The following is a 13,172-nucleotide window of genomic DNA, read 5'->3' as shown; positions in this document are numbered from 1 at the left end:
GCCAAGATGACAGCTAATATTAACCATCACAGCACACAGCACTCTAGAACACTGAATTCTATATTTTCCTCATAGGTAGCCCGGGAGGAGTTGCTGCTGTCTTGTTCATGCACAAGAGCAAAGATGAGTACACACACACACAAATACACACATGCACATACGTGCTCACACACATGCACATATATGCTGACACGTGTGCAAGCACAACACACGCTCGCACACACATTTGCACACGCACATACACACTCACATGTGTGTGTGTACACACACATGCTCACACACTTACACACACACATACACTCTCCCCGTCTGTCACCATATAATTCTTTGCACTGCTTCTAGACTCCATCAGCAAGAAATGCATCACCAGAGGTGGCTCTTGCACCCCCAGAGCTGTGAATTAACTCTTTCTCTTTATAATTGTTCTTGCCTCAAGCACTTAATTGTAGTATCAGAAAACAGACCATTTCTTAAAGCCCTGCTTTCCAGGCGCCCTGCAGCCAAAAGCTGTGCTCCTATACCAGGCTGGCCTAAGATAGGAATTCACCTACTAGGTTGGGGAGGATTGAAAGTCGTTCCACTAACCTTCCCTCGTGTTCTCTTCTTCAGAGTCACCAGGAAGTTTCTGTAGAGAGAACAGGTGAACAGAGACATCACGTTGTCCTGGAGGAACAAAGGTTTGCTTTTTTTTTTTTTTTTTTTTTTTTTTAAAAAATAAATCCGTTTTTCTTCTTTCCTACCCCTGCTCTCACAATGAGGGCTCTGAGACTAATTGTTTATTAATAAATGCCTAAGCCATAAGTTTGGCTCATTCCCTGACTAGCTCATAACTTATTTAACCGATTTAAACTATTCTATGTCTTCCACATGGTTAGTTACCTGTCCTCAGCTTCACGTGTCCAAGTCTGGGGTGAATCCTCTTTATTCTATACTGAGTTCAGCTACCTGTTGGTTTACATCCGCCTCCTCAGTGCTCCCAGGTGAATCTCCCGTGCCTCTCACTATTTCCCAGAATCCTCTCTCTTTCTGCCAGTGTCCCACCTCCTATTTCCTGCCTCAGTTCTTTGACCATAGGCTTTTTTATTGACAGGTGATGCTTATAAGAGATTCTACATTTTATTTTGTAATGGTGTTTGTTTGTTCGGGAAAGGTCTCTTGTAGACCAGGCTGCTCTTGAATCTGATATGTAGCCAAGGATGACCTTGAACGTCTGATCCTCCTGCTTCCACCTACCTACCCAATTGCTGGGATTATATGTAGGCACCACCATACTTGGTTTAACACTACTCAGAATCAAACCCAGGGCTTTAGGTATGCTAGTCTCTACCAACTGAGCCACACCCCAAGCCTCCCACACGCATCAGAGTCTACTGTAGATATCACATCTATCTAGGAACAGTAAATATCTGCTTGTGTTTTCCTTTATAAGATTTATTTTGGTTTTTAGTCATGTTAATCCATGTGTATGTATCTTTGTGTGTTTGTACATGTGAGTGTTCCTGTTCATAGAGGTCAGAAGAGGGTGCTGGGAACTGAACCCGGGTCCTCTGATGAAGAAACCAGAGCTGTTAACCATCTGTCTTGCCTCTCTACCCATAATTTTTAATGAAATATACTTACTATCGTAACTATTTAGATATGTTTACTATATATAAAACATCATTGTTGATATATATATATATATATATATATATATTAGTACAAATGTTATTTCATATTATTTGTACTATGTGTAGATACCTACACATTTTTTTTCACAGAACACCTGCCTAAATATTAAGACGTTCTTTTAGTGGCTATAATTATATGCAGATTTTATTTTCTATTTTCTTTATGGTAGTTTAAAACTTTTCAGTCAGAAATAGGCTTTACTTGGGACTGGCAAGATGGCTAAGTGGGTCAAGCACCTGCCTACAGGTATGAGGATTGGAGTTCAGACCCTGCATGCCTGTCAGTGTGAGCAGGTGTGGTTATCTGCCTGTAATCCCATCAGTGGGAAGGCAGAGGCAGGGGCCTCTGAAACACGTTGGCTAGTTAGACTCGCTGAACTATTAAGTCCTGGGCTTAAGTAAGAGACTTTGACTCGATATACAAGGTAGTGAGAAATGAAGGAAGACACTGGATATTAACCTCCGGCCTCCACATGTATGAACACAGGTGTACCCCCATGCATATGTGTTGCTGTAAATCTCCAACCCAAATATGACCAGCCAAAGAAAACACAACTCAATAATTTTGAATATATGCTGCATGCCTAGATTGAGCAGATTTACCACTACACTACTCTATTCCCCAGCTGTGAGACCCTTATAACTTGCAGGTTTTCTAAGTCATGCACTTGTTTTTTCACCTCCTGCTCCTCCATCTGTCGTCCTCCTCCATCGTCTTCCTCCTCTGTCACCCTCTTGCTTTCTCTTCCCACCAACCTTTATTTCTCCACCTCCCCTTCTCTGCCCAATCACTGGCTCCAGTCTTTATTTTACAGATTAAGGTGGGCAGAAGGTTCACTAGAAGTCACCTGTGTACTGATTCACTCCGTCCCTGCAGCCCTTTACAGGAAAGGGGAATTAGTATCAAGATACAAGCCTGGGGCTATCCACAACACATATGAATACATATATGTACATATGTGTATGCATATATACCACACATACGTACACATTCAAAAAGAGGGGATTATGTCTAGAACAATGAGAATCCTAAAGGAGCCTTTCTGTAAAAGTTGCAGTGATGTAAAGAAAGGCTGGGGTTGAGCTGTCTCCCACAGACACATGACACTGAGATCTTGCGCACAGCGTCTCTGTTCCCCCTGAAGAAGGCCAAGTCACACAGGATGAGGAGGAGGATACTGGGATCAGATCAGCAGTTTCCACCTTCCACTGTGGTCCTGGGGCCATGGTGGTGGGCAGGAATGCTATGTAAAAGACAGCTTGGACTAGGCTAGCCCAGTTGACAAAGCGCTAGCCTTGCAACCTCAGGAATCTACATAAGGCTGCTTTCTACACTATTCCTGGTGGCGCCCCAGGTCAGCTCCCTGCAAACTGCTGCAGTCCTGCCCAGGTAGGGCTATCTGAGAGTACTTGAAGGTCAGATTAGGTGGGGATACCTCCCACATCCTCACAAGATGGCAAGGGCATCCTTTTGTCCCTTCCAAGGCTGCAGAAGGGATTTAAGATCTAAAGGGGCAGCCATGCTCTAGGGCTGCAGGTATGCGTATACTTCTCCCTAGAGAGAGTCAGACTGTAGTGAGAACCGGACGCGGTGTAATGGCGGTATCTTAGCGTGCTCAAGGCTGCCTCGAGGACTCCGTCTAAAAGCCAATAGCTGTCTGTAGAAGACCTAACATATTAAGATGCCAACATCACAGTTTAGAGATGGGAGAAGATGAGAAATTGCAACTGTCGTGTGGCTTATTCCCACAGTGTACGTAAGTGCACATAGGTAACCCACAGGCTAAATGTGACCTCGAGATAGGATTAGTTTTCTCCTGTGGAGCTAGATCTCAGTGTGTATGTGTGTGTGTGTGTGTGTGTGTATGTGCACGCATGCAGGTGTGTGTGCATATCCAATTGTATATAGTACCTTAAAGCACATTTCATACATTTCTAAATCCCAGCTTATCTCAATGTCTCAGAAAACCTGGTCACCTGAGACCGTCTTCCTGCATCCAGCAATGGCAGGCACAATCTACGAGCATCCTTCCCAACAGGCCTGGAGGTCTCCAGAGCTGAAAGCCATTTGTTATCACCTCCCCACACTGAGCCCAGTGCCCATCTGTCACTGCACATGCATGTGTGCCACACTGAAGATAAGGGACGAGTCCCCTTGTAGAAGGAATGACTCATGGCAGGTGTTTAACATGTAAACACAGGATGAAGAAAGGAGGCCTGGCACGGTGATCCTGGCAGCCCTTCCATGTGCACACCCTTCTCCCACTCTCGCTGGCATTAGGGTTTCCATATTTTTAATTTTGGGGACATCTTGAAAAGATAGCTTGGAAGACACGAGAGCTGCTGATGCAGATTCTGGGAAAGCCCAGAGCAAAGGCTCTGCTGGACAGGACCTGGAATCTGCTGGCTGAGCAAATTTCTGGACTAATAGAAGGGAAGTTTCTGGAATGGGGAAGGAGGCAGGTTAGCCAGCTCTCTTGGTTGCCCCAGATCTGAGGGGCTTTGGATGTTGTGGTTTAAAATGATATATTTAAAATTCTTGTGGCTATTAATGAGTAGATCATACAGACAGGAAGTGAAAACTTATGACCTGACTCAGGGCTCCTTCCCATGGAGAAGGCACATGGCTCTAATGGTCTTTTTCTTCCTTGCTCAGTCCTAGAAGGTAAGGACATGGGACTGTAAGTGGCCCTCTTTATTTTCTCATCTTTAGACTGTGTGATTGCATGTATCCAGAGCATGTGGAAGCCATGCTGCAGTGTGTGGTCACACATGTCCAGGGCATGTGAAAATCATGCTGCAGTGTGTGATCACACATGTCCAGGGCATGTGGAAATCACGCTGCAATGTCACCTCCAGCTGAAGCAGAAATCTACTGGGAGCTTCCTGGTGGACAGACCCTGGCAGGGAGACACTCTTGTGTTTAGTGAAGGGCCCATCCACTTGCTTACATGAATTTAGAAATTCAGATTATAGAAAGAGACTAAAGGCATTGAATTTCAGAAAGCACCGGGGAAGATTGGTGTGTGCTGCTGTATAGGTTAATAAGATTCGACTTATACACATACTCAGAGTCTAGAGGGCAGGGAGGTTGGCAGGAAAAGCAGGTGGTGGAAAGTGAAGTGTTACCTCTCTTCAGAGGGGACAGAGGCTTGTGATGCCTGGCAGCCCTTTTGAGTTGGGCACCTAACCCCGAGGTGAGCATGGCTGGCCACCTCATGCTTCCAGAGGAGGGACTCAGGCCAGCACGAAACCTTGAGATTGAGAGCAGCTCACCGCAGTGCAGAGTCAACAAGTTACAATGTGAGCTACGCTCAGTGTGAATTCCCAAATGAACTGAGTACTTTGCAAACAAACCACCAATGATGGTCAATACCATCAACTCAACAGGCTCTCTCAGGAGACAGGCCTTGTCAGGACAAGACTTGGAGGAAATTTCTAGAACCTAACTGTGGGGATACAACCCCATGGACTGAGGTTCTGGTCTCAATACAAAGAAGAAAATGAGCTGAACACCAGAATTCATTTCTCTCTGCTTCATGGCTGCAGACGCCCTAGGACCAGCTGCCTCACGCTTCTGCCGCCATATCATTCCTACCATGATACCCTTGAGCCGTGAACCAAAACAAACTTTCTCTCTCTCTTTTTTTTTTCTTTTTTTGTTTTTCAAGACAGGGTTTCTCTGTGTAGCCCTGGCTGTCCTGGAACTCACTCTGTAGACCAGGCTGGCCTCAAAAATCCGACTACCTCTGCCTCCCAAGTGCTGGGATTAAAGGCGTGTGCCACCACTGCCTGGCAAGCTTTCTCTTTCTTAAGTTGGGTCTTGCCAGGCATTTTGTCACGGGCCCAGTACCCTTCCTCAAACCGTAGGAAGCAGGTGAGACTGAAGGCCTATTTGTGTCCAGTTGGTCACGGGGGCCATTATGACTCATGTAGACTATTAGCAAATCAGATTGTTACCGACACTGGCAAGGAGGTCATGTGGCTTCATTCAACACGTCATTTGTTAGTACACAGAGTTCTGAATGTGGAGCAGAGCGGAGCCAGGGTCCCTCAGACCTATAGAGCCAGCCTCTTTCTCTAATATTCTTCTCTGAGCTGGAGGAAGCCAAGTTTGGGGACAGTCAGGTGGCAGAAAGCATCACTTCTAGTCCCAGCTGTCCTGATGTGTGTGCTAGTAAGGACTTTTGTAGTGGGGGCACACCAATCTCTTCCTCGTTTCTTTCGCCTAAGCATCTACCCCTTCCATTCCTGCTTCCTGCCTCAGGAGCCGTAGTCTACTCATGTGTAGGTTCTTGGACTGTGTGGAAACCATGGTCATTGGTACTGGGGCTGGCTCAGGAGGGAGTCTCACTAGCAGCCATGAAAGAAGACCTGCAGTGTTGTTCTCTCCTGAGAAAGTTTACAGGAGAGGGGATGGCTCTTATTCGAAAGTCTGCATACCACGACTGAAGTAGACGCAGCCTCCATTAGCCGGAGAGACAGACAGGAGAGAGGGTAGACATTTGCAACTGTGTTTGGATATTAGGAAAAGTCTGTGCTGGTAGATTATTTTATCTGAAGAGTTCTAAGAGGAGACTTTTTAGATACACTGTTGCAGGCTTGCAGCTGGAGAAGGGAGCGCTAACAGAGACTCAAGCATCCATCACAGAGAGCCTAGCATATAGTTCACAAGGAGGCTGGACTTAGGTTGAGTTCATTAGTTATGATGGGCAGCGTCTCATGAAGGGAGTGTAGTTCCAATCAGTCAATAATGTCCAAAGGGAGCAAGAGAAAAATCAGACCCAGGTGGGCCTCCTTTATTTCCAAACTAATCATCCTGCCTTCCTCTCTGTAGAGACTCTGGGGACACAATCTTTCCAGCACCTGATGTTTCCTAGCACCAGAGTCAGTTGGAGGAAGACAGTGGGTGTTTCTGCACCTGTTGAGAGGCCGGCACTTTGCAATATGTGCATGACACCCCACCTCTGCTGCTGTATGGTTGCAGGGATACTCAACCCGTGAGTTCCTAAGTTCACACGCAGCTGCTACTCATCAGAGCCGGGATGCTGAGACACTGGTGTCACTGTTGTCAAGTTGTACCTGGTGCTGTGTGCACCATGGCAAAGGCAACCTCACCAGGAATCATGGCAGCCAGATGAATAGCTCTGTGTGGTAATCAGGGGATTGGAATCTGTATTTAAGGGGAGGAAAACCACAACTTAATTTTGAGCGGACCTGGGTGAGAAAGGCATGTCCCAAGGAGGGCAGGGGGAAGAAAAACCCTTCTATGGTAAATTCAGAAACAGTTTGGATTTCCCTTTTGTTCTGGTGCTTAGCTTGCCGTTCCAGGCAACGGCGGCACCTGTTAGGTCCCCCTTCCCCTTCCCCTTGCTGTGTCAGTCACAGCGACAGCTACCACACAGCTCTCTCGTTAGCAAATTAAATGGCTTTTAATAAGTGAAGAGTGCTTTCCAGCACCACTTACCATTGCCATGGTTTTCCCCCCTTTGTGGCACTTCTAAACAGTTATATATTTTATTTGCTTCAAGAGGACAAATTAGCACCCCTAAAGCCCTTGTTGCTTTCTCTATCACTCAAAAGCTCTTTTCAGTGTCTCCACCTTTGGGTCTAAACAAGAAATGTGAGACAACTCTATTATTAAAAATAGCCCCTTCTGCTGGGTGATGATGATTCACGACTTTAATCCCAGCACTTGGGAGGCAGAGGCAGGTGGATCTCTGAGTTCAAGGCCAACCTGGTCTACAGAGTGAGTTCTAGCCTACCCAGGAACCCCCAGGGGGTGGGGCTGGGAGAAAGGAAGAAAACAATAGCCTTTTCTAATTTATTTTATTCGTATGAGAGTTTTGACTGCATATATGTTTGTGCACCACATGTATGCATAATGCACATGGAGGCCAAACAAGAGCATGAAATCCACTGAGATCTGAGTTGCAGATGGTCTTGCACAACCATGTGGGTGCGGGGAATGAAACCTGGGTCCTCCGGGAAAGTAGCCAGTACTCCTAAATGCTGAGCCACCTTTTCAGCCCTGATAGCCGCTTTTGTTTTTGTTTTTTGTTTTGTTTTGTTTTATTTGTTTGTTTCTTGAGACAGAGTTTCTCTGTGTAGCCCTGGCTGTTGTCCTGGAACTCACTCTGTAGACCAGGCTGGCCTCGAACTCAGAAATCTGCCTGCCTCTGCCTCCCAAGTGCTGGGATTAAAGGCGTGTGCCACCACTGCCTGGCTTCTTTTTTTTGTTTTTGTTAGTTTTTCTTGTTGTGATAGTCACTTTTAAAACTGTGATCCTGAAATGGCTTCAGGTTTGTTGGAGGCGGCCAGTGGTGGCTTGCTCTTTTTAAATTACACATTTTTAGGGTCCCAAGGATTGAACCTAGGGTTTAAAGGCAAAGGAAGCTGATATCTACTGGCAATATTTTATTTTAGCAATATTCTTATGAGAGAAACCTCAGGCATGCATGCATGTGTGTTCACGTGCATATTTATATTGGGTATATAAACACATATGTGTACAAATGTGTGGGTTCAGGGTCAAGGTTCCCATGGAACTCTTTCCTAGCCATCCGCCTTGCATTTTGAGGAAGAGTCTTCCATTGGGACCTGAAGCTCACTGGGCTGGAGAGAATGACTGGCCACAGAACACCCCCCCCCCCGGGCCTCATGTCTCCGCCTCCTCAATGCTGAGATGATAAGATGGGCAGCATCACACTTATGTAGGTCTGGGGATCAAGCATGGCAGGCACTTTACTGACTTAGCCATCTCCCCAACCTATCCGCTGAGTTTTTACAAATGTAACATCCCATGAGATTGGCAGAGCTGCAACTGGCCCGGGGCCATACACAATTGCAGCTACTAAGGATTAGGCTGAAATCTCTGATGCTTGGCTCTATTCCACTTGTATAAGGTAAATGCCAGCCAGAGGGAATGGGCCCAGTGCACCACGGTTGGTCATTGTGATGGGGGGAAGGGAGGGCTCTGCTAACCCACCACTAGAGACCAAGACAGAGCCCATCTTCAGGGAAGGTCAAAGGAAGCCAGGAAACAATCTAGCCCTGTGTGGATTAGGGGCACCTGGGAGACAGGACATGGATATTTTGTTCCTTCCATTTCTGAGCTCTTTATTTAATAAGAGCTAAAAGAAAAAGTCCAGATCTGAAGCATCTTACAAACAGAATCCCTCCTTTCCAGACACGTCTGCATGCTCACCGTGGGGTCGGGGGACCATTAGCCGGCGTGCCTGTCACAAGGCTCCATGGGTATTTGCTGCCACTAAGGATCACTGTGATGTGGTTCCTGTCCAGTTCTCCTGTAAAGAGGCTTTTGCTCCAATTAAATAGGACTGCTTAACTTTGAACCGGGGCACAGGGCCCACGGTGGATTTGTTATGGGGTACATCAAAGCATCGGGAAGCCGTCAGGAGGTCTCCTGAGGTCTCCAAAAGCCCTGGATGCACTGGGCCATGACAAGGACGTACACATGCTCATTTCCACGTTTACTGATGTTGGGCTGCATGGCAGGGGGCCACCCTATCGGGCTTCTGGAAGCTGCCCTTTGGAAGGCCAGCCCTTGCTTTGAAGTGAGCATCTTGAGAAGGGCTCCTGGTTAGAATCTGGGAAGGCATCAAAAAAAAAAAAAAAAAAAAGCCAGATTCTTTATGCCTACCCAGGTTGCCCTCGCTGTACACAAACAAGGGGATTCATTGTAAGACGTAGGGGCGGGACCTAGTGAAACAGCTGGTAGGTACGTACCATCCCACATAATTAAAACCTTAAGAAATAGTGTCGAGAAGCCATGTGTGAGCGTGCATGTGGAGGTCAAAGGACAACTTAGGCACTATTCCTCAGGGGGCTATACACCCTGTTTTTTGAGGAAGTTCTCTCACTGGCCTGGAACTTGCTGACCAGGCTAGGGTGACTGTCTAGCGAGTCCAAGGAACTCCCTATTTCTGCCTCCCGAGCACCGGAATTATAAGTGCATCTCATCATGCTTAACTTTTCTCATGGGTTCTGTGGATCAAAGTTCCAGGCAAGGACTGTAGCTCCAGGTCATTGTGACGGGTTTGTTCTGTTGTTGTTTTGGCAATAGGGGTGGAACCCAGGGCCTTACGTGTGCTAGGTAGGTGCTCTATGACTGAATCATATCCCGGCCTATAAAGAGCTTCCTATGGGAGGGAAAGAATGGTTTGGGAGACAGGACGGAAAGTCTACATCCCACGTTGGAGAAACTCAATGTTTTCTTCTTCTTGTCTAGTGAGACCTCCCAGGAGGCTTTGTTCTCCCATGAGTCAGGCACTTCTTCCTGCCAGGGAGAGAACAAGGTGAGGGAAAGTGAAGGAGCACAAGGGTCATTGTCAAAGGAACTCCTCCTGCCTAGCATAAAGGGACTCCTGTCCCCAGTGAGGTAAAGGGAAGAATTCCTAAGAAGCGAGGTCCCAGGAGAACCTGAGCAAGCAGGAGGTGGTCAGCAAGGTGAAGCAGGCAGAGGTGCTGCTTCTGACCCTGGAGGAAAGCCGAGGCCAGGAAAGTGCACTTCCAGGGGTTGTGTCCATTAAAAGGGACAGGGAGCTGACGGGGCCCCCACTGAGAGACAAGCTGAGCCCTGGTCATTTGACACTCCAGGAGTGCTTACATCTTGCTCAGCAGTTCGAAGAGGTGACTACATCCCCAGGAGTCCCAGGGTGGCAAGGTACACCCTCACTTTAGAGGCGGGGAAATGTGAGATGCTCTGAAGTACCCAGGCTTGCCAAGGTCACACGGGAGGGAGCCGGGGCAGAAGTTGAATGATCAGCAAAGTCTGTGACAAGAGGGGGAAATGTGAGAAGGACAGAGAGGAGGGAGCAGGCCACCCAGACAGAACCGAGCTAATGGGCGGCATAAATTCTTAAGCTTGCAATTTTATCAGGAATTTATTGTGATAGCTGGGGATGCTGAGGGAAAAGGCTTGGAAGTTTCACCCCGGATAGCCTCTGCATCATCTCATTAAATACGTGTGAATTGGAGTCACGTCTCGTGTCGCAAAAACTGAGAGCCCCTCAAACACACAGAGATAGACAAAGAAGATTTGGGGATCAAGCCTTCTAGCCCTAGACAGGCAGACAGTAGCTCGTCTCTTCTCAGGGGGTATAATGAGGTCACATCATTCCCCGGGACCACGGTAGGCTGACAATGCTGGTCAGCTTGTGTCACAGTGATGGTGTTGGTATAGGTCCAAACACATTGTTGCCAAGGCAACCTGGGTGACGCTCCCACAATTCCGCCTGGCTACAGGAACTATGTCATCATCCTCATCTGCATAAATAGGCGGAGCTTCCTCGACCTCGCTCTCTTTTCCTCTCCGCTCTCTTCTGTCTCCCTTTATCTCTCACCCTCCATCTTTAATAAACCCCACTCTCGTGGAACCGGTCTCATTGGTTCTTACAGATGGGATATCTCAGAGCTTTTCCTGGGGAGACATAACAGCATGTCAACTAACCCAGCAAGAGAGGATACTGGTAGAATAAAGGATTCCATCTATGCCTCACTTGGTGAACCAATGAGCTTACTGGGGTGATTCATAGATAGCCACACCCCTGGCAAGTGCACTGAGCAATATGGATAGTCACACCACCAAAGAGTACTACCTATTATCATAGACGATGTTCGACAATCTATATCAGTGATAGACACCTCTTGGGCAGCTGCACTGTGACGGGTCCCCTCATCCCAGTCAGTCTGTCTCTTGTCTAGTGTCAGGTAGAGGTAGAATCTTGAAGATCTCATGAAGTCTCCAGGCTCCCGATGGTCTAGCCTCCTGTACATCATCACAGCTCCTCTGACTCAGGAGTGACCCTGACCTTGAAGTCTGGTCTTTGGGTCCTTTGAAGAAGCGTATTGTTTGGGAAGCATGGCAGCAGGAAGGTCTTCTAAAAGCTCAGCTTCCCTGTCATCCAGTAGCACTGACGTCATTCCTTTCAAAATGGGGAACCAAGCTACAGCAGAGACCTAGGATCCCTGGGTACCTGAAAAAGTGAGCACAGACAGCGCCCCCCAGAGCACAGGAGGTGAAATCACATCTCAGAGACTGTTCCTGGGTAAGGTGCACTGGAAGCATGGAAGTAAAGGTTGTCCTCTGGCCTCCATATACACATGTGTGTGTGCACGCACACACACACACACACACACACACACAGTAGCTCCATTTTGCTTGGTGGCTCCTAGAGTGGAGAATGAAAAGTGCTTATATTTTTTAATACTATTTTTCCAGCTTTTGGCATTATTTTACTCTATAAATGTTGGCTCATTAGTTTCCCACTGGTCAAGTTATGTGTAGGTTACATGTATCATAACTTCTCCTCTCCCCCTGCCCCTCCAGTCCGCCCCAATGGACACCAAGCTCCCTATATGTCTGCTTGCTCTGCTCCGGCACCAGATTTGACAGAATTCATTTTCACCGTCACACTGACAAACCGGATCATTCGGGTGGTGGAGGCAGGAGCCACAGATTTCCCGCAGTCGCCATGGGCTATGAACCTGACTTCCCGTCTAGTGAGGTATCAGCTACTATATCTCTCTGCAATGACAAAATACCTGGCCTGTAGCCATTTAAGAGAGAAACGGTTTATAGTAGCCTATCGTTCAAGTTCATACCATCCATCATGGCAACACGGTGGCGGGGAGGGAGGGTATGCTGGCAGTAACAGGAAGCTGGCTGGCCACACTGCATCCACAGCTGGGCGGAAGTGGAGAGCGAACAGGAAGTAGGGCGGGACTATAAAACCTCAAGGCCCAACTCCAGTAAACAACTTCCTCTGGTGAGGAGCCACCGCCAAAAGGTTCTAAAACCTTCATCAAACAGCGCCACCAGCTGGTAGCTAAGTGTTCAAACACTTAACGCCTGTGGGGGACGTGACATTCAAATCAGAACATCTTGTGCTGCATAGTCTTAGGTCTGTGAGTGTTTGATTTATAAAGGTGTCAACAACTGTCCAGCATATCCACTCTGCTTTAGGTCCCACCTTGGCTAATTCATGTCAGGGCTATTTGTTCCCAATCTGACGGAGGATTTGAATCCAGAATGTGCAAAGAACTGTCGTACCTCGGCAATCGAAAGCAATCAATAAAAAAGGGAGGAAGTGCTGAATAGATGCTTTCCAAAAGACAATATACAAATGGCTAATTAACACGTGGAGATGTTCAAACTCGTTAGTCACCAGGAAATGTGCATTCCAAACACAGTAAGATAATCACTTACTGGACAACATTAAAAACAGAAAAATCACTCAACAATAGCAAATATTACTGAGGACTCAGAAGAACTGAAACTTTCAGCCTCTACCAACTGAAGCAGAAAATTTTGTAAACACAGTGTTCTGAGTGTCTTAAAGAGTCAATGAATGAGGCAGCCATTCTGTAAGTATTTACCCCAAGAGCAACAAAAATAATTATGAGTGTGGAGACAGGGAGACATGTTTAGGGTTCTCTCTCTCTCTCTCTCTCTCTCTCTCTCTCTCTCTCTCTCTCTCT

Source organism: Grammomys surdaster, unplaced genomic scaffold (assembly GCF_004785775.1).
Source record: "Grammomys surdaster isolate TR1022 unplaced genomic scaffold, NIH_TR_1.0 181, whole genome shotgun sequence".
NCBI classification, from domain to species: domain Eukaryota; kingdom Metazoa; phylum Chordata; class Mammalia; order Rodentia; family Muridae; genus Grammomys; species Grammomys surdaster.
The sequence above is the reverse complement of the archived record's forward strand: the minus strand, read 5'-3'. Positions refer to the sequence as shown.